Raw genomic sequence first — 18710 nt, 5'->3', positions numbered from 1 at the left:
CCAAACCCTGACACTATTATTGATGCCATGTTGTACCTGCAGATAGGAGCTTAGCATGGCTGTCCTCTCATAGGCTCTACCAGCTGCTGAATGAGACAGATTCAGACACTTAGAGCCAACCATTGGACAGAGGTCAGTTCAGGGATCCATACTAAAGAGTTAGGAAAGCGATTGTAGGAGTCGAAGGGGATTATAACCATAAAGGAAGAGCAATAGTATCAACTAAGCCTTGGGAGCTCCCAGATTAAGCCAGTAACCAAAACGCGCACCCATACACACACACACACACACACACACATACGAGAGGTCTACACAACAGCTGACAACACAGATGCAAATATCTACAGACAAACTTTGGTCAGAGGTTGTGACTCCTGTGGAAGTGTTAGAGTACCGATTGAAGGCCCTCAAGGAGCTGGCAACCCCATAGGAAGACAGACATTATCAACTAACAAGAACACCTGGGAGCTCCCAGAGACTAAGAAACCAACCACAGAGCACACACACACTGTACAAAGGCTTCCAGCATATTTGTAACAGAGGGGTGACTTGTCTGGCTTCAGTGGGAGAGGATACACCTATCCCTGCAAAGATTTTCTGTACCAGAAAATGGGGGGCTGCCCTGTCAGAGGCAAAGGGAAGGCAGGAAGGGCAGGAAATCTACAAGAGGGGTTGGAGGCAGCATTTGGGATGCAAATAGATAAATAATAAATAAACAAATATTAGAAGAGGAAATGTATTCTTATTTCTAGAAGTAAAAAGTGGTAGTGCATACAGCTAAAGATACGTCAGGAGCTAGCTCCTAGCTTGGTCCTCTAAGAAGCAGCTGAGTAGAAAGACCTTGGTTTTACGAAATAGTAGAGTTGTTCTCTATAACAACTTACTTTTATCTAGACTTTAGTTACTCTGAGGCCAGAAGCTGCAGGTCTCTGGATTCACTGACACTTGTTGCTAAGAGCTGATGACTAGGTAAAATATTTGTTGCTATCACTCACTTCTCTGTACAGGCAGCCAAAAATTAACTCATTGATAAACAGAGAGGAATAAAAGGAAAAGAATTAAAATGCTTTATAAAGCCAAAAATGCACAGACACATATACATTTAAACATATATTTACATTTTTATCGGCATTCTTATTTACAAGTTTATAATTTTATTGGGCCCAAACATCGGTTTCATATACTCCACAGATATTCATGTGTGTTTACATACGTTTCTTTAGGTACTTCCTGACCATTTGATATTCTTAAGTTGAGAATACTTTGTTTAGCTCTGTACCCCATTTTTAATAGGATCATTTGATTCTCTGGGGTCTAACTTCTTGAATTTTTTGTATATATTTGATATTAGCAATCTATTGGATATAAGATTGATAAAGATATTTTCCCAATCTGTTGGTTGCTGATTTCTCCTATTGACAGTGTCTTTTACCTTACAGAAGGTTTGCAATTTTATGAGGTCCCATTTGTCTATTGTTGATATTAGAGCATAAGCCATTGATGTTCTGTTTAGAAAAATTTCCCCTGTGCGAATGTGTTCTAGGCTCTTTCCTACTTTTTCTTCTATTAGATTCAGTACATCTGGTTTTATGTGAAGGTCCTCGATCCACTTGGACATGAGCTTTGTACACCAAGATATATCTTATTATTTGTGACTATTGTGAAGGGTGTCTTTCCCTAATTTCTCACTCAGCTTCTTTATCCTTTGAGTAGAAGAAGGCCACTGAATTATTTGAGTTAATTTTATATCTAGCCACTTTGCTGAAGTTACCAGGTTAGGAGTTCTCTGGTGGGATTTTTAGGGTCACTTATATATATACTATCATATCATCTGCAAATAGTGATAATTTGGCTTCTTTCTTTCCAACTTGCATTCCTTTGTTGTGTAATTGCTCTGGCTAAGACTTCCAGTACTGTATTGAATAGGTAGGGAGAGATTGGGAAGCTTTGTCTAGTCTCTGATTTTGGTGGAACTGTTTCAAGTTTCTCTCCATTTAGTTTGATGTTGGCTACTGGTTTGCTGTATATTGCTTTTACTATGTTTAGGTATGGATCTTGAATTCCTGGTCTTTCCAAGGTTTTTTTTTATCATGAAGGAGTGTGGAATTTTGTCAAATGATTTGTCAGCATCTAATGAGATGATCATTTTTTTTTTTTACTTGAGTTGGTTTATATAGTGGATTACGTTAATGGATTTCCATATATTGAACCATTCCTGAATCCCTGGGATGAAGCCTACTTTTTCATGATGGATGATCATTTTTATGTGTTCTTGCAGTCAGTTTGTGAGAATTTTATTGAGTATTTTTGAATCAATATTCAAAAGGGAAAAATGTTCTAACATTTACATTCTTTGTTGGATCTTGCTTTTTAGGCATAAGTGTAACTGTGGCTTCATAGGACAAACTGGGTTGTGATCCTTTTGTTCTATTTTGTGGAATAGTTTGAAGAGTATTATGAGGTCTTCTTTGAAGGTCTGATAGAATGATGCACTAAACCCACATGGTCCTGGGCTATTTTAGGTTGGAAGACTTTTAATGGCTACTTTCATTTAGTTAGGGATTATGGGACTGTTTAGATGGTTTATCTGATCCTGATTTAACTTTGGCACATGGTATCTGTCTAGATTCCATTTCATCCAGATTTTCCAGTTTTGTTGAGCATAGGTTTTGTAGTAGGAGCTGATGATTTTTTGAATTTCTTCAGTTTCTGTAGTTATGTCCCCATTTTCATTTCCGATTTTTGTTAATCTGGATACTATCTCTGTGCCTGCTGATTAGTCTGGTTAAGAGTTTATCCATCTTATTGGTTTTTTTCAAAGAACCAACTCCTGGTTTTGTTAATCTTTGTATAGTTCTCTTTGTATCTACTTGGTTGGTTTCAGAACTGAGATGGATTCTTTCTGCTGTCTACTCTTGGGTGTATTTGCTTCATTTTGTTCTAGAGCTTTCAGGTGTGCTCTCAAACTTCTAGTGTATGTCCTCTACAGTTTTTTTTTTTTTAATTTTTTTTTTTTGAATGCACTCAGAGCTACGAGTTTTCCTCCTAGTATTGCTTTTATTTTGTCCCATCAATTTGGGTATGTTGTGCCTTCATTTTCATTAAATTCTAAAATGTCTTTAATTTCTATCTTTATTTCTTCCTTGACCATTGAGTAGAGTGTTGTTCAGCTTCCATGTGTATGTTTTCTGTTGTTGTTGCTGTTGTTTTTGTTATTGAAGACCAGCCTTAGTCTGTGGTGATATGATAAGATGCATGGGATTATTTCAATCTTCTTGTATCTGTTGAGGCCTTTTTTGTGACCAATTATATGATCAGTTGTGGAGTAAGTACCATAAGTTGCTGAGAAGCAGAAATATTCTTTTGTTTTAAGATGAAATGTTGTACAGACATCTGTTAAATCCATTTGGTTCATAAGTTTTATTAGTTTTACTGTGTTTTTTAGTAAAATTGTAGTTTTATTAGTTTTATTAGCTTTTTTAGTTTCTTTTTCCATGATCTGTCTATTGATGAGAATGGGTGTTAAATTTTCTCACTAATATTGTGTGAGGAAAAATGTATACTTTAAGCTTTGGTAAAGTTTCTTTTATGAATGTGGGTGCCATTGAATTTGGACTATACATGTTTGGAAATGAGAGTTCATCTTGGTAGATTTTTTCCCTTAATGTGTATATATTGTCCTTCCTTATCTTTTTTGATATCTTTTAGTTGAAAGTCCATTTTATTCAATATTAGAATAGCTACTCCAGCTTGTTTCTTGGGACTGTTTGGTTGGAAAAAATTTTCCAGCCTTTTACTCTGAGGTAGTGTCCATCTTTGTCAATGTCACTGATATGTGCTTCTTGTGTGCAGCAAAAAGCTGGGTTCTGTTTATGTGATCAGTCTGTTAGTCTGTGTCTTTTTTATTGGGGAACTGGTTCCATTGATGTTAGGAGGTATTAAAGAAAAGTGATTGTTGCTTCCTGTTATTTTTGTTGTTAGAAGTGGAATTATATTGTATGGCTATTTTCTTTTGCATTTTTGAAAGAACATTAATTTTTTGCTTTTCTAGGGTGTAGTTTCCCTCTTTATGTTGGAGTTTTACATTTATTATCCTTTTAAGGGCTTTTTTTTTTTGCAAGGATATTGTGTAAATTTGTTTTTGTCTTAGAATATCTGCTTTTTCCATATATGTTGAGAAATTTGCTGAGTATAGTAGCCTGGGCTGGCATTTATGTTCTCTTAGTGTCTGTATGACATCTGTCCAGGATCTTCTGGCTTTTATAGTCTCTGATGAGAAGTCTGGTTTAATTCTGATAGATCTGCCTTTACATGTTACTTGATGTTTTTCCCTTACTACTTTCCATATTCTTTCTTTTGTGCATTTGATGTTTTGATTATTATGTGACAGAAGGAGTTTCTTTTCTGGTCCAGACTATTTGGAGTTTTGTAGACTTCTTATATGTCCATGTGCACCTTTCTTTAGGTTAGGGAAGTTTTTTTTTTTTTTTCTATAATTTTGTTGAAGATATTCAGTGACTCTTTAATTTGGAAATCTTTACCCTCTTCCACACCAATTATTCTTAGGTATGGTCTTATTTTTGTGTCCTAGATTTCCTGGATGTTCTAGGTTCGAAGCTTTTTGTATTTTGTATTTTCTTTGACTGTGTCAATGTTTTCTATGGTATCTTCTGCACCTGAGATCCTCTCTTCTATCTCTTGTATTCTGTTGGTGATGCTTGAATTTATGACTCCTGATCTCTTTCCTAAGTTTTCTATCTCCAGGGTTTTCTCCCTTTGTGATTTCTTTTTTTTTCTATTTCCATTTTTATATCTTGGATGGTATTTTTCATTTCTTTTGACTGTTTACCTGTGTTCTCCATTATTTCCTTAACAGAGTTATTTATGTCCTTCTTAAAGTCTTCTATCATCATTATGAGATGTGATTTTAAATTTGAATCATTGTTTTCCATTGTGTTGAGTTATCCAGGACTTGCTCTAGTGGGAGATCTTGGTTCTCATGATACCACGCATGAAGCTTTGGTTGCTGTTGTTTATGCTCTTGTGCTTACCTCTCAACATCTGGATTTCTCTAGTGCTACCTGCCCTTGCTGTTTCTGACTGTTCCCTGTCCCTCCTGCGATCCTGGTTGTGTCAGAACTCCTCAGAGTCCAGCTGTCTGTGATCCTGTAATTCTGGGATCCTGTGATCCTGAGATGCTGTGTGTGTCAGAGCTCCTGGGAATCAAGCTGCCTCTGGATCCTGAAATCCTAGTGTGACCAAGCTCCTGACCTGTTGTATGAGAGCTCCTGGAAGTCAAGCTTTCTCTGGGATTTGCAGGGGTAGGTGGGGAGCCAGAGCCCTGGGTTTACTTCAGGCACAGATGCAAGTTGGAAGGAACCTGTGTCTCTGGCTGGGTGGGCTTTTGTTTCCCTAGTTCCTGTTTGGGTCTCAGTTTTGCTGGATGTTTGGGAATATGTTGTGGCCTCAACTGTGATCTTGAGTGATTCTGAGCTCCATGGCTGCAGGACATGTCAGATCTCTGGGAGTCCAACTTCTTCTTTGATCCTGTGATTCTGTATACCTGGGTATTTCAGAGCACCTGGGAGTCAGGCTCACTCTGGATGTTGTAAGAATGGGCACAGAGCCAGCACCCCAGGTCTACTCTGTGTGCAGGTTCAAACTAGAAGGAATCCATGCCACTGGCCGGGCAGAGGTTCCTGTGTCCCTGGGACCTGGGGGTCCCAGTTACTCCGGATCTTGGGGCAGATGCTGTGGTCTCCTCATCTGTGATCCTGGGTATATTAGATCACCTTGGAGTTGAACTTCTTCTGGGTGCTGTGGGACAGGGTGAGGAGGCGGAACTCAAAACCTGCTCAGGGCACAGGTTCAGACTGAAAGAATCAATAGAAATGTTTCTTATCAGAGTTTTCTTCTGATGCTTTCTTCATATTGTAAAAAGATATTTTTAGATATAAAATAACTTTTTTTATTTCCAGTTTATGAATATTATAATGCAGTTTCAATGTAGCTATTTAAGCCACCAGTACCTCTTCAAATAAATGATGACTCTACATTTAACAATTTTATATTAAAGACATTTATAAAATTATCTAATAAGAAACACTAGCAGATATTTAATGCACTCCTTTGCTTTAATAATATTTAGTGAGTATTTTTAAAAGTCCAGATTATGCTTCACTTACAATGGGAATATTTATGAACATTAAAACTGATATTTATATACACATATAAACACATACATGTGCATGTGTTTGTGCTTCATTAAATTTACATGTGAAAGTCTCAAGAATAGGAGAAGCAAAGTATTTGAATAAATGAGCTGAAATTGACACACACACAAATGTAATCAGGCACAAACATCTGTGTTATTTATGTAATGCCAGAAAAAAATATTTGGAAGAAAAATGAAGCTATATGATATATGTATACATAGAGAGGTATAAGTTTATTTTACCTCATAATCAGCATGAAAAATTTAGAGCTACACAGGAATAGGAAAAAATTTAAATTCTGTTATAAAAGATAAAAGTCGTTGCATACATGTATATGGTTCTTAATTATTTTACTTCCAAAGAAATCCTGCTATCCTCCAGCTTTTCTGTACTCTTTGCAGTCACTAATGAGACTGGGTTCTGCCCATCTTGGGTTCTAAATTTCTCCTCTCTGCCTGGCATGTAGAAGCCAAAAGGGAATTGGAGATCCATGAACCCCCACCCACCCCCCAATTCCTGACTCCCTCTCTATATAGAAGATACTCAGGAACCTACAGCATTTTAGGTACAATATATTTTGCTGGAAGAAAAAGCAGGAAAGGAAGCTCATTGGCTAAATGCTCAGGGTGCTATCTACATACCTCATTAGCACGGAGAACTTTAGATTCTCATGTTTTGTAACCCAGAGTCCACGGTCCAAGTGGTGTGGCGTGGTTATGTGCTCCAGAGCAGGTAGAGGAAGGTAGGGAATGGCTCTACGCCTGATGTTTTTAATTCTGAGATTCCCAGGGTTTGAGTTTGTTCAACCTTAAAATTTCATATGCCTATCTGGTAACAAGATGCCACATGCCAACCAGGGCATGATGTACTTTTTTCATTATTAGAAGAGCACAAGGGTGAGAGGGTGAACAGGCCTGGGAGAGATGGAAAGCGGGCATGATGAGCATACAATGTATGAAACTCTCAAGGAAGCAATACAAATATGTGGCTGGAAAATAGAATTTCTTTTCAAAGAAAGGTGGAGGGAAGGTAAAACATTATCACTATTTTCAGATAATATTTTACTGTACATAAGAGATCACAAAAGTTTGACACAAAACCCAATAGAAACATTGTCAGCAAAGTGGTTGGGTACAAAATCAGAAAATTTCTAAAGCCCAGAAAGTTTTGTACACACCACCTACAAACACACCTAAAATAAGCACATTTCCCTTTACAAAATCAAAGACAAATAACATCTAGAATAAACCTAATCTAGGAGGAGAAAGTCTATATGAGAAAAATTCCAAATTGCTAAAGAAAGATTGAGTGTGACGCTAAAAAAAGCAAGATATTTGGTGCAAGTGTTTTTGAAGAGTAAATATTGTGAAAATGATCATCCTCCCTAAAGCAGTTTGAAGATCCCATGAATTCTCAATCAAAATACAACATTCTTCACTGAAATAGAAGAAAAATTTAAAATTCATATAGAACTGCAAAAGAATCCTGGATGGAAAATGTTTCCTGTTGAAAAGGAACAATTCTGAAGTGGTTGCCATTCTAGATTTCAAGATATATTAAAGAACCATCTACGTTAGGCGTGGTGGTACATCCCTTTGTTCCCAGCACTCAGGAGGCAGAGGTAGGCAAGTCTTTGTGAGTCTGAAGAAAGCATGGTCTACAGAGCAAGTTCCAAAAGAGCCAGAGGTACAAAGAATAAAACCCTATCTCAAAAATTTTAAGAATGAAGATAAAACATAGTAAGAAAGTCAATATGGTGCTTGCAAACACACATGCGTGCCCATGCACACACACACACACACACACACACACACACACACACACACAGCACCACTGCCACCACCACCACCAACAACAACAGCAACAACAAAAATACATGAATGAATATGAAATAAAATAGGAGACTCAGGTCTGTGTACACATAACTACACCCATCAAATGTTTGACAAAGACCTTAATTAATGCACTGAAGAAAATTCAGAAGTTCCAACAAATGGTACTGGGAAAGCCGTATGTGTACATTTAAAAGAATAAAATTAGACCCATATATACTGCCTTGCATAAAGGTTATCTACAAATTAATAAAAGATTTTAATTTTAAAGTTGAAACACTGAAACTGCTAGAAGAAAACATATGCAGAGCGACAATACCTGACAAGATATAAGCTTAGAAAAGACATCTGATGTTCTTTTCTTATAAAGTAAGACAATTTTTGTAATTTCTTTATAAATGGCATCATTGTATTTTCAGCAAAGTAGAATGGGAAATGTGACTTTTCTGTTCATTGGTCAATAATAATATCTCAGCTGGGCGTGGTGGTGCACGCCTTTAATCCCAGCACTCTGGAGGCAGAGGCAGGCAGATTTCTGAGTTTGAGGCCAGCCTTGTCTACAAAGTGAGTTCCAGGACAGCCAGGGCTATACAGAGAAACCCTGTCTCAAAAAACAAATAATTAATCATAATAATATTAATAATAATATCTCTAAAAGTTAAAGATATTCACAATTTTTAAACTGAACTTCACTAGTTACATTCTTGCTTGTATTTGTCTGCTCTGAGACATATTTTATTATAAGACAGTTAAGTTCATCTTTTTGTAATATTCCTAAGCTTTGTTAATTTTAGGTGCAAAACTGACATTTTTTGTCACATTATCCAAAGTTATCACTAATGAACCATGGTACATTAAATTTTGCTTTTCCCTCAAACACTGTTTTATGGATGTTAACATTGTAGAAATACTTGTATAATAATTCTTTTTCTTTCACTTCTCTCCAGAGAAAAATACTGCTGAAAATTTACCTTATCCTTAATTCAAGTTATTCTCATAAAACTTCTTGAAGAATCTCCTGACTTATATCTCCATTTGTAGTTATATAGGCCTTCTATTATTGCTGGAAAAAAATTAATCCTAAAGTTGGTAAGTGGTAAAGTTAAATAAAAAATAAATATCTTTTAGATGTGATATTTCGGGATTAAAGAAAAAAAGGCATAAGCCTCTATTGAACCTTTTCACATATATTCTTTTTTTCACATATACTCTTAGGTCTTATTTTTTGTTATCTTCTCTACTATTTTACATAATCACATCTAAATAGATACAATATTTCACAACTAATGCATGAGTAGTTTTATGGTATTAAAGATATGTTCTTTCAATTCATTGTTCTTTTAATTGATAAATTACAAGCTATTAAATTTAGAGAAATAGTAAAAACTGTTCTCACAAATTAATGTTATGCTTTAATTAGACCCTTGCATGTAACACGGAGTTTTAGGTGCAACAACCATTAATTACAAACAGTTAATGCAGAGACTATTTGTGGCAATTGTATTATTTCTAGTAAATATGCTACATTTTGAGTAGTATTTCTTAGATTAATTTTTAGAATTCACTTCGTTAAGGGACGTGTAAATAACAGGTCTCAAAGGTCAGGAAAGTTTCTTTCCTGGTCCATTTAATATCCCAGACAACTTCATGAGAGATGCCAAGGGCTTAGAGAAACAACTGTCCATAGAAAACCACTAACTAATTATGGGAGGGGATATGCAACCTGGTGTCACTCGGGAAAGACTAGTGATTCTGTAGCCTCAAGACCAGCCACACACATAAAGGACACTACAGTAAATGTTTACATTGAGCATCTACATATTTTTTTGTTTCTTTGTTTGTTTTGGTTTAACATACTGAGAATTTAAATTTGTACTTAAAGAATCATAGCCAACGTGCTGGCATTAAGTGTTTTCATTACTACCTTAAAAATATCTCAAGACCACAGGTAATTAAAGAACTAGAGGTATGAGTTATAGCCACCCACAGCCACAGGAACTGAGTTCCTGAGTGAGAGGCAGGAGCTGTAAGGAAGGAAACAGCTAGAGAAGAAAGGAGACCAAGACAGACTTCTGATCAAGGCCCAATGTTTATTAAGAGTTTGTTCTTATAAAGGGGGGAGGCCCATCGCCTGCCACGCCAGGCTTCTTCATGCTTTGTTGTCAAGTTGGGTTTTTGTTTGTTTGTTTGATTTTGTTTTTTTGTTGTTGTTTGTTTTTGTTTTTTTTTTTTGCACTAGTCTGCCAATGCTTGGTAGCAGTAAGTTGTCAGTCGCCAGGTTGTCAGCTACCTCAGGAATATCTCAGGAAGGCAGGTTCCACCTCGCAGCTGGTAGCTGGAGTCTTGGAGAAGGGCAATGCAGGTGACAGAACAATAGACCCATCTAGGTTGGAAGACTCCACCCTAGGTGGTCTCATTCACAGTGGCAGAATAGGTCTGAGCCAGCCTGCTCAAGGCTGGGGGAGGCTACAATGAGTGGAGGTGAGTGGCCACCAGAGCTGTAGACAGTTTGCTAAGCCTGTCAGCAGTGTCCCTCTGGTGTCATGTCCCAATACCTATGCTTCCCAATACTCCTCTGTTCCTCAGAAACACGTCTGAAGATTTAAGCCTGGAATTTGGTCGTTATGGTCTAATAGTAGGTGTTTATGTTCCACTTGATTTCTACACTCGACGTCCAAGAGGATTTTGCATATGTTCAGTTTGAGGATGTTCATGATGCTGAGGATGACTTACATAATTTGGACAGAAAATGGATTTGTGGGCATCAAATTGAAATACAGTTAGAACAGACGAAGACACCAAATCAAATGAAAGCCAAGGAAGGGAAGAATGTATAGAGCTCTTCACGATATGATGACTATGTCCAATATAGATGTACAGGAAACCGAAGTTATGAAAGGAGGAGATCAAGGAGTCGCTCGCTCCTTTGATTATAACTATAGGAGATCTCTCAGTCCTAGAAACAGTAGACCAACTGGAAGACCATGGGATAGCAGAAGTCATTTCAGCAATGATAGATTCAAACACCGAAAGCAGGTCTTTTCAAGATCTAAATCCAATTCAAGATTATGGTCCAAGTCCTAGCCCAAGAAAGAAATGAAGGATAAATCACGTTCTAGGTCTGCATCTCACACCAAAACTAGAGGCACCTCTAAAACAGATTCCAAAACACATTGAAAGTCTGACTCAAGATATGAAAAGGAATCAAGGAAAAAAGAACCACCTAGATCCAAATCNNAGTCAAGATCACAGTCTAGGTCTAGGTCAAAATCTAGATCAAGGTCTTGGACTAGTCCCAAGTCCAGTGGCCACTGATAGTATAAATGACGGTACTTCTAGGCATGTATCATTCATTTACTCATAGTTGGGTATACTTAAATGATCAGGAATACAACGTTGCAATTATGTGTTAAACAAATTAAACTTGTTAGTTTTCCTTTTACTGTGCAATGGCTGTAATTAAAATGATAAGCTGTTGAGAAGCCACTCTTAAGAGTCCAGTTCGTTTAATACTATGGGCAGCTACCATAATATTATAGGTAATATTATGGTGCCTCTGTATATTTTTTTTTAAAGATTCCCACTTTATGCTTAAATTATTTGGTTAAAAGATGTTGGTTGACCATAATTTGCAACATTGTCTTATTAAAAATATATTTTCATATCCATGTTTGGTAGATCTGCTTACCTAGTAATGTAGCTTGCTTATAAGATAGAATGATAGAAAAGTGAAGTGGTAGCCACATTATAACACTGACTGCTCAGACACATGAAGGTTTAGGGTGGATCTTTAAGTCTTGTCAAGAGGTACAAGCCTGTGATCATTATTTATGACACAATGTGGAATAGTTCTTTTGTTAATTCCACTGTCTGGGGATTGATGCCAAGTGAGTGGAATAGCATTTTCAGGGAGATTGACATTTTCACTGAAACATAGAACCTTCATTGCTTTCCCCATCTCAATCCCTGCTGGTTTCTAAGATTTAGATTATTAAAGCATAAGGGGGGAAAAAAAAACCTCCCCCTTATGTGTTGAGTGTGTCAGTGATCACATAAATCATTCAAGAGGAAAAGACTATTCTTAGCACTGTTTCGCTAAAATGTAACCATTGTTGATCAGTGTTATTTGTTTTGTTGTTTGTTTTTCCTCTTAGAATCGAGTAAACTGTTTGAAAGTACATTTTTGTTTCTTTACACGCATAGTGTAAAACAAACTGAATTTTGATGTTCGCAGCACTTGCCATGCGTGCTTGTATCAACATCTGCCTCTTCTTCATAGGGAAGGCTTGCTCTTCTGACCTCAGTTTATTAATGTGAGACAAGCTGAGCAGATGACAATCCTAGGAGATTCTGTGGTGCCATGAAGTTTTGGGAAATGTTGAGTTTTAAGCAAAAGCCACATCAGTTACTTTTTGGCAATGTAGGACATGACTGAAAAATAACAAAATGATAACCCTCAAATATTTATAATTTCTACTACTTCTCTCCAAGTTTGTTTTTGAGGCCATTGAAGTGTCTGGTGTCATTTCAGAGTACGAAGCTAGCATCTCTAAGAACTTAGACTTCTTGCTTACAGTTGTGAGTGAAGATACTGTGGGGAATGATCCTCCTAGAGGATAACCATATTTTCCTTTTCAATTTTGTTTTTTAGAAATCCAGTCCTTGCTTGAAGACAGCAAGAGATGGTTTTGAGAACTGTTTGTGGAACAAACTTGGAGGGTTAATTCTAGGACCTTTGTATATATAATAGTATCATTAACCTTTGTTTCTTTACTGTTTACAGTTAATGTTCTTATTCTCTTCTGAAATCAATTATATGCCTGTTTCTTTAATTTTTTTAAAAGATTTTCCTGGATGTATAGTTTAAACATCAAAGTCTATTTAAAACTGTAGTGGTAGTTTGCAGTTCTACCAAAGAGGAAATTTGTGGGGTTAAACTTTATATTTTCTTTCTTATAGAACCTTCTAACAAGGTATTTTTTTTTTAATGTTCTTTTTAACAAACACTGCGTACAACCTTTAAAACATCAATGTTTGGGTCAAAGCAAGACCCAGCTTGCTTTCTACTTGCTGTAAATTAAGCAAAGATGCTATAATAAAAACAAAATGAAGAAAAAATGAAACTATAACTTAAAATATCTTGACTGTGCTTGTCAACAGTGAATCATAGATGGAGAAGTGGTTTCTGAGGACCTGTTCTTCCCAGCTGACTTCTTTGTTGTTGATTGATGCATGCAGGTAGTCATTGCCTTCTGGGCAATGTTTGGTTAACAGCTTTACTTTTATAGCCACAGGTGAGTCCACTGTGTTCTAAAACAATGGTTACTTGGGCAGCCTTGGTTAAAAATCAGTTTGTCAGACTACAAAAGAGATGTGAGCTTGGTAAAGGGTGGCATGGCAGGTCAGGGGAGACAGAGCATGGGATGGGAAAGTAATCAGGATGGATCATATACCTGAGAAAAATTGGTAGAGAATAAATTTAATTAAAATAATTAAAATATCCACTTTGAAATGTAAAAAAAATACTTTTATAGGGGAACTCGATATTTTTACACAAAATCGTTGGATTAGAAATTGAAATAGGAATAATTTGTATTCTTCATGTTAATACTTTATGTTTTGAACACTGGATTTACTTGGAGAAAAAAGTCTGTCTTAAAAGCTATGTGCAGTCTTTCATAGTAAATTATGCGTAGGCAATTTCAGCACTCTCTAGTCTACTTGTCAGTGATAATTTTAGGTAATCAGTCTTCAGCCTTGGATACTTAAGAACACCATTAAGGGGAGAAAGCAGGCAGCTTCCCTGTCCTCCAATTTTGGGATAGATGATTTTTGTACCATTTTGTCCAAGCAAATGATTTTATCAGATCAAAGAATGAGTAAATCTTGTGTTTGATATAGGTGTTTTCAGTACAGGGATTCTCTGAGGTAACCAAATGTGGGGTCCTTAAAATTTTAAGGCCATACTAAGCAATTTCTCAATTAGAAGTAATGATGGTGACTCAATATTGAAACAGGTGTTGATGTGCCTCAAAAAGACGAGCTTCAAAATTCTGGGGAAGGTTTGAATAAAAAATGTCTCCCATAAACTTGTGAATTTGAACAATGGTCCCCATTTGTCAGAGCTATTTGTGGAAAATTGGAGAATCTTTTATATATACAAATTAATTATCTTTTGGGACAAAGGAAGGAATTCAAGTCAGGCTTTGAGTGATATTAATGTGTACTCAATTTCTCATCACAATCTCTGGTTCTTATATATACAAAAAGCATGTTTATCCCTGCTTCTGCTGAAATGAAATGCCTTCTCTACCATTATGGGCTTCAGATCCTTGTAACCATAAGCCAAAACAAACCTTTACTATAAGTTGCTTTAGGTTATTATCTTCCACCATAGTAAAAAAACTCAGACTAATAAGGTACATGGACTCTTTGATTGAAAGGTTATCAGAATCATGTGTGCTGATGTTTGTGCTTTACACCAAAATTATTTGCTAGTTTATCAAATGCTTGGTATTTATTCTTCTTTCTGGTGAAAGAATATGAATTAATTGAGCAAATTCTTGTCTACTATAATACTTATATGGAATTCTGTTTGCTAATTTTTCTTAGTTAATTCAACAGCATATGACATTACATTGAAGAATAATTAGTTTCTATTTGAAGGTTACATGGACTCTTCCAAAACATACAGTTAAATGGAACTCAGTTTGCTTGTTTTTTTTTCTTAGTTTTTCATAACTTTTATTATGAATCAGTTTAATAATGGTGTATCATCATATCTCACACAATCCAACCACAGTGAATTTCTTGCTCCCTATCAAAATCTTGGCCTCTTTTCTATTAATCATTAATGTTATAAAAACACACATATACATGTGTTTATTCCCATGAATGTACCCACAGTAGAAAAGAAGGGGATATATAAATAGTCATCTACAGAAACAAATAAATACATAAATACAACTTGCTGAGTCAGTTTCTAATTCAGTTTCATAGTAATAAACCATGAGAAACAAAGAAATTTTTTAATTCCACACTCAGGCAAGTATTAGGCAATGCTTTATTTGTACTAAATGTGATTATAACATTTTAGAAAATAATTTTGTACATATTAATTCAACTAGCTCAATTTATGTAAAATCATTACTATATTATTTTTAATTGTTGCAGGTATTTTCAGTGAATTTCTTTAATTTCCTTTGTTTCTCTGGTTAAATATGTATTTGCATATTTAAGTAGCTTCTGTTTATATCCAAATAATTTCAATTTGCAACAAAATTCACAATGAACCAAAACTCTTTACAAAAGTTAGGATAGTATATATTCCAATGATATTGAATAGATTTTTACTTAAATTTACAGAATTATAATTATAGGACTAAACATAGGATGTAAGTTAATGTAAAATAAGAAATTGAACCCTTACAAATTCTCCTTTCTAAAAAAAATGTGCAGGGGTAAAAAACTGGAGCCGAGATTGAGCAAAAGGCTCATCTATGACCGCCCCAACTTAAAACCCATTCCATGAGAGACACTTGTAGTGATATTCTAATATACTTGCAGACAGGAGGCTAGCATAACTGTCATCTGAGAGGCTTTGCCCAGTAACTGTTGGAGACCCAGAGCCAAGCATTAAGCAGGGGTTAAAGAAATTTACAAAAGAGTAGGAGGAAGCTTTAGAGACTGTGAGGTGAAGGAAACCACAAGAAAACACTAGAAAAAAAAACTATCCTTGTCTCATAGGGGCTCACCAAAACTTAACACCAGTCACAGAGCATGCACAGGATGGACCTTGTCCCTCTGCACATATGTAAGAGATGTACAGGTAGGTCTTCATGTGGGATTCCTAACAGCAGGAACAGGGCTGTCTTTGCCTGTGAATCCCTTTCACCTATCTAACCTGACTTTCCTAGGTACAATAGTAAATTGGCCTAGTCCTACTGCAGCTTGTTATTCAAGCAGGTGGCAGTTTGATATTCATTGAGGATCCCTGCTTCCAGAGGAGTAAGAGAGGGCAGGGGCACGGGATTAGGAAGAGAGGAAGCAAGGGATGCTGCAATCAGGATGTAAAGTAAATAAATTAAGTGATTTCTTTTTAAAGAAGGAAAGAAGATACAAGGAAAATAATGAAAACACATGAACAACTCTGAATAATTTCAGAGAATTTCACCATCTGCATGCATAAAGAATCATAAATTTTGATAGCTCTCTGCTGTGTGAAGTGTAGGTTTTCATTAATTAATTTATTCACTTTGCATCCTGATTGCACCTGTCCCATTTCCAGCAGGACTAAGCATAACCTCTCCTTCTGAAGCCCAACCAGGTAGTTCAGGTAGGGAAAGAGGATCCAATGGCAGGTAACAGAGTCAGGGACAGACCCCTCTTCAATTGTTATGGGACACTCATGAAGACCATGCTGAGGTCCTTGGCTCCTTCAGTCTTTTTCCCCAACTCTTCCACAAGACTCTAAAGGTCTGTCTATTGTTTGGCTATGGCTCTCTGCATCTGTTTCCATTAGCTGCTGAGTGAAAGCACTCAGAAGAGAGTTATTCTAGGTTCCTGGGTCCAGGCATAGCAGAGCATCATTAATAGTATCTGGGGTTGGCTGTGTCTCATGGGATGGGTCTCAAGTTGGGGCAGTTATTGGTTGATCATTCTCATATTTTTCTGCTCCATCTTTATCCCTGAGCATCTTGTATTTAGTGCTATGAACACAAGTATTCAAATTCATTAGATTGCTAACAGAATGTGGGATGAACAAAAACCCCTGTTCTGGAAGTAAAAATTCCGTTGAAGAAGTGAAAGAAATCAGTAGATGGAATACACTTGAAAATGCATATGGGAAGGTGAACCCAAAGGCAGAAAAGATATAGGGAAAGGAAGGAGCCCTATCTACAGGAAGAACTGAAAAGGACACTCTGGTAGTTTAAATGAGAATGTCCTCCACAGTATCATATGTTTGAATACCTGATCCGCTGTTGGTAGAACTGCTTGGGAAGAAATAGACATGGCCGTATTCGAAGATGTGAGTCACTGGGAGTGGGTTTTGAGCCTTGAAAAGATACTTACGATTTTCAGTGTGTACCCTCTCTCTTCTTCATCATCAATCGAGATGTGAGCTCTCTACTCTTCTTTCACACTGCTATCAGGGACTCTAACCCTCAGGAATATTAAGCACAACTAAATACTTTCTTTTTATGAATTGTCATAACCAGGATCATTTACCACAGATGAAAAAATTAGTAAGACAGACACAGGCTATACTTCAGAACTTCATACCTTTGCAGATAGACAACCATTTTATTTCAGAGTTGACTGTGGATTTTTAAAGCAGAAAATTGTAAATTAATACTCATAACCTCTTCACCAAATCTTTCAAAACAGAACAGAACTTTTTTGTAACATGAGAAATATATTACTGATTGTATCAAGCACCATTTTTTAAAGCTATTACATAACATGACAATAAGCTTTATCATTCAAAACATAATAAAATCACCTATTTTATCCTGGAAGAAGGCAATAGTATAGTGCTGTTAATGCTGATGTTCTTATGGTATTTTAGGCATGCTTTAATTGCAATGCTTACTTGTGTTAACCCACATAACCTCTTTTTCTTCTTTATTTTCCTATTGGCATCATTTTAACCACAGCTACTAAATTTGTTTATATTTACAAACTCACAAAGTTACTCACTGTCTCGGGTCGCTAAAATTCCCTACAGATATATGCTCTTCTGAAAAACTTCATCTCAGTTTTCCCATGATGTATTCTCTCCCAAGTGCTTTCATACTGCAACAACCATGACTCACTTCAACCTGAAGCATGTAGAAGTCTGTTAGGTACTTTCCAGTATGTCTGGAGCCGCAAACCCTCAGGGTATTAACTCTCAGAGCTCCTTGTTTCACTCAAACTCAGGCTGATCCTCCTGTGAGTACACCCACATAAACTGTAGCAAAGTGACATACTTCTCACAGCATCAAGCACATTGACACTAAAGACGCAAGGAATTTTACGTTGCTCTCACTGTTTGTATTTCTCAAAAACAGTTCAATACTTACATCAACTAGTATACTTGCAATTTCGTTATAAAGTCTTCTGATAATCCTGTTAAGTGAAATTTCAAGTGAGGAGGATTATATAATAAACTTCCATTAAACAAAAGAAAACAAAGAACCCACAAAGACTTCTTGCTGTCACCCTGAGTTTGCCCCCCTATAAAGCAGACACCCCCCCTGTGCTATGTGGAAACACTTTTAAGTTCCTTCTTCCTCTCTAGATTTGATTTTCTGTCTGACTCTTGAATCGCCCCTTTTCCATCTCTCACTGCTCCATCTTTTCATGGTTCTCTTAGCTCTTGTTGAACTTATATGCTTTAGTCATGAGGGGAAAATAAACAATAATAATAGCTATTAGATATCAGGTAAAATTCACAAAATAATTTGATTCTGATAAAAACTGTATTAACTACAAAAGTCTAAATAATTAGGTAACGATGCAATTGTTTTGTATGATCTAATGTAGTTATAACACTACTAATTCATAATATTTAGATTAAACCAAAAACTGTATATATTTGTATGTAAATTGTATTTCCTGATGGTATTTCATCAGTTGGAAACATCCTTAATATGCATTCATTATGATTCCATTTAATGAG

At 36.2% G+C, this 18710-nt stretch overlaps 1 pseudogene; it reads left to right on the top strand.

Moving 5' to 3' along the window:
- Positions 1–10604: 10604 nt before the first annotated feature.
- LOC110325157 lies at positions 10605–11404 on the top strand (annotated as a pseudogene).
- Positions 11405–18710: the final 7306 nt, after the last annotated feature.

Source organism: Mus pahari, chromosome 8 (assembly GCF_900095145.1).
Source record: "Mus pahari chromosome 8, PAHARI_EIJ_v1.1, whole genome shotgun sequence".
NCBI classification, from domain to species: domain Eukaryota; kingdom Metazoa; phylum Chordata; class Mammalia; order Rodentia; family Muridae; genus Mus; species Mus pahari.
Note: the sequence above shows the minus strand (reverse complement) of the source record. Positions and strands in the feature narration are given on the sequence as shown.